The following is a 4,109-nucleotide window of genomic DNA, read 5'->3' as shown; positions in this document are numbered from 1 at the left end:
CTTGCTTGCTTGGGTCTTGAGGTTGTTGTCCTTCTCCCGCAGCATGAGCACGAGCTGTGGGGTCGTTAAGTTGGGCTGATACATCGTGAACTCGATGGTGATGGCGTACTGCGGAGGCAGGCCATGGAGAATGGCGTGGCGCACCGTGCTCTCGTCCCACTGGCCGCCGGCCACAATTATATCGCTATGGAGCTGCTCTGCCCGCTAAATGAAGTCAGCGGTTGTCTCCCCATCGCGCATGTTCAGCTGCATCTGCGGCTCAACCAGGCTCAGCCGGGCCTGGGATGCAGAACGGAACTGTTGCTGTAAGAGCTGCATGGCGGCGAGACCGGTTGGGCAATTCATGAGCAACTGCTTGATGGGCAGCTCACAGGACAGACGCAGGTAGCTGAGCGCCTGTGCGTCCTCCTCCAGGGTGTCTTGGGAGTTGCGGCTCGGAGGCGACGGGTTGTTGATGTAGCTCTTCAACTTGGACGTTGCGAGGAAATCGCCTAACTCACCGAGCCAGTGGGAGTAGTTCGACCCATCCCAGAGGATGACGGTCTTACATCCCTTCCCCATGATGGTTGGCTAGCGAGCGTGACTGATGAAGACGCGTTCCCCGCCGCTTTTCTGGCAACTAGTTGATGTCCCATGCCTCGGTGGTCCGGCGTACGACGGCGCCTGGTGTGATTTATGCGTCCGGAAGCCCTTTCAGCCTCCAGGCATGTCCCCACCTGCCTCACAGCCACCGACGCATCTCACGGCGGGGTTCTAATTGCGTGACCGTATGGATGCTCCTTATCCGCCGCCTTTTTAACATTAGTTACTGTTATGATGCATCGGTGGTCCGGCGTACGACGGCGCCTGGTGCGATTTATGCGTCCGGAAGCCCTTTCAGCCTCACAGGCATGTCCCACCTGCCTCACAGCCACCGACGCATCTCACGGCGGGGTTCTAATTGCGTGACCGTATGGATGCTCCTATTCCTGCCGCCTTTCTTACAACTAGTTACTGTTATGATGCAACGTTGGTCCGGCGTACGACGGCGCCTGGTGCGATTTATGCGTCCGGAAGCCCTTTCAGCCTCACAGGCATGTCCCACCTGCCTCACAGCCGCCGACGCATCTCACGGCGGGGTTCTCATTGCGTGACCGTATGGATGCTCCTATTTCTGCCGCCTTTCTTACAACTAGTTACTGTTATGATGCAACGTTTGTCCGGCGTACGACGGCGCCTGGTGCGATTTATGCGTCCGGAAGCCCTTTCAGCCTCACAGGCATGTCCCACCTGCCTCACAGCCGCCGACGCATCTCACGGCGGGGTTCTAATTGCGTGACCGTATGGATGCTCCTATTTCTGCCGCCTTTCTAACAACTAGTTACTGTTATGATGCATCGTTGGTCCGGCGTACGACGGCGCCTGGTGCGATTTATGCGTCCGGAAGCCCTTTCAGCCTCACAGGCATGTCCCACCTGCCTCACAGCCGCCGACGCATCTCACGGCGGGGGTGTAATTGCGTGCCGTATGGATGCTCCTATTCCTGCCGCCTTTCTTACAACTAGTTAATGTTATGATGCAACGTTTGTCCGGCGTACGACGGCGCCTGGTGCGATTTATGCGTCCGGAGCCTTTTCAGACAACTAGGCATGTTATGATGCATCGGTGGTCCGGCGTACGACGGCGGGGTGCGATTTATGCGTCCGGAAGCCCTTTCAGCCTCACAGGCATGTCCCACCTGCCTCACAGCCACCAACGCATCTCACGGCGGGGTTCTAATTGCGTGACCGTATGGATGCTCCTATTTCTGCCGCCTTTCTAACATCTAGTTACTGTTATGATGCATCGTTGGTCCGGCGTACGACGGCGCCTGGTGCGATTTATGCGTCCGGAAGCCCATTCAGCCTCACAGGCATGTCCCACCTGCTTCACAGCCGCCGACGCATCTCACGGCGGGGGTCTAATTGCGTGCGCGTATGGATGCTCCTATTCCTGCCGCCTTTCTAACATCTAGTTACTGTTATGATGCATCGTTGGTCCGGCGTACGACGGCGCCTGGTGCGATTTATGCGTCCGGAAGCCCTTTCAGCCTCACAGGCATGTCCCACCTGCCTCACAGCCACCGACGCATCTCACGGCGGGGTTCTAATTGCGTGCGCGTATGGATGCTCCTATTTCTGCCGCCTTTCTTACAACTAGTTACTGTTATGATGCATCGTTGGTCCGGCGTACGACGGCGCCTGGTGCGATTTATGCGTCCGGAAGCCCTTTCAGCCTCACAGGCATGTCCCACCTGCCTCACAGCCACCAACGCATCTCACGGCGGGGTTCTAATTGCGTGCGCGTATGGATGCTCCTATTTCTGCCGCCTTTCTAACAACTAGTTACTGTTATGATGCATCGTTGGTCCGGCGTACGACGGCGCCTGGTGCGATTTATGCGTCCGGAAGCCCTTTCAGCCTCACAGGCATGTCCCACCTGCCTCACAGCCGCCGACGCATCTCACGGCGGGGGTCTAGTTGCGTGCGCGTATGGATGCTCCTATTCCTGCCGCCTTTCTTACAACTAGTTAATGTTATGATGCATCGTTGGTCCGGCGTACGACGGCGCCTGGTGCGATTTATGCGTCCGGAAGCCCTTTCAGCCTCACAGGCATGTCCCACCTGCCTCACAGCCACCAACGCATCTCACGGCGGGGTTCTAATTGCGTGACCGTATGGATGCTCCTATTTCTGCCGCCTTTCTAACATCTAGTTACTGTTATGATGCATCGTTGGTCCGGCGTACGACGGCGCCTGGTGCGATTTATGCGTCCGGAAGCCCTTTCAGCCTCACAGGCATGTCCCACCTGCCTCACAGCCGCCGACGCATCTCACGGCGGGGGTCTAATTGCGTGCGCGTATGGATGCTCCTATTCCTGCCGCCTTTCTTACAACTAGTTAATGTTATGATGCAACGTTTGTCCGGCGTACGACGGCGCCTGGTGCGATTTATGCGTCCGGAAGCCCTTTCAGCCTCCCAGGCATGTCCCACCTGCATCGTTGGTCCGGCGTATCTCACGGCGCCTGGTGCGATTTATGCGTCCGGATGCCCATTACATGTCCAGGCATGTCCTCACAGCCAGTTACAGTGACGCGCATCGTGCTGATCGTGCGTATGACGACGTATGGATGCTATTTCTGCCGCCTTTCTAACATCTAGTTACTGTTATGATGCATCGTTGGTCCGGCGTACGACGGCGCCTGGTGCGATTTATGCGTCCGGAAGCCCTTTCAGCCTCACAGGCATGTCCCACCTGCCTCACAGCCGCCGACGCATCTCACGGCGGGGGTCTAATTGCGTGCGCGTATGGATGCTCCTATTCCTGCCGCCTTTCTTACAACTAGTTAATGTTATGATGCATCGTTGGTCCGGCGTACGACGGCGCCTGGTGCGATTTATGCGTCCGGAAGCCCTTTCAGCCTCACAGGCATGTCCCACCTGCCTCACAGCCGCCGACGCATCTCACGGCGGGGGTCTAGTTGCGTGCGCGTATGGATGCTCCTATTCCTGCCGCCTTTCTTACAACTAGTTAATGTTATGATGCAACGTTTGTCCGGCGTACGACGGCGCCTGGTGCGATTTATGCGTCCGGAAGCCCTTTCAGCCTCCCAGGCATGTCCCACCTGCCTCACAGCCACCGAGACATCTCACGGCGGGGTCCTAATTGCGTGACCGTATGGATGCTCCTATTTCTGCCGCCTTTCTAACATCTAGTTACTGTTATGATGCATCGTTGGTCCGGCGTACGACGGCGCCTGGTGCGATTTATGCGTCTGGAAGCCCTTTCAGCCTCACAGGCATGTCCCCACCTGCCTCACAGCCGCCGACGCATCTCACGGCGGGGGTCTAATTGCGTGCGCGTATGGATGCTCTTATTCCTGCCGCCTTTCTTACAACTAGTTAATGTTATGATGCATCGTTGGTCCGGCGTACGACGGCGCCTGGTGCGATTTATGCGTCCGGAAGCCCTTTCAGCCTCACAGGCATGTCCCACCTGCCTCACAGCCACCGACGCATCTCACGGCGGGGTTCTAATTGCGTGCGCGTATGGATGCTCCTATTCCTGCCCCCTTTCTAACAACTAGTTA

This window comes from Volvox carteri (assembly GCF_000143455.1).
Source record: "Volvox carteri f. nagariensis unplaced genomic scaffold VOLCAscaffold_50, whole genome shotgun sequence".
NCBI lineage: Eukaryota > Viridiplantae > Chlorophyta > Chlorophyceae > Chlamydomonadales > Volvocaceae > Volvox > Volvox carteri.
This window is presented reverse-complemented; position numbering follows the sequence as displayed.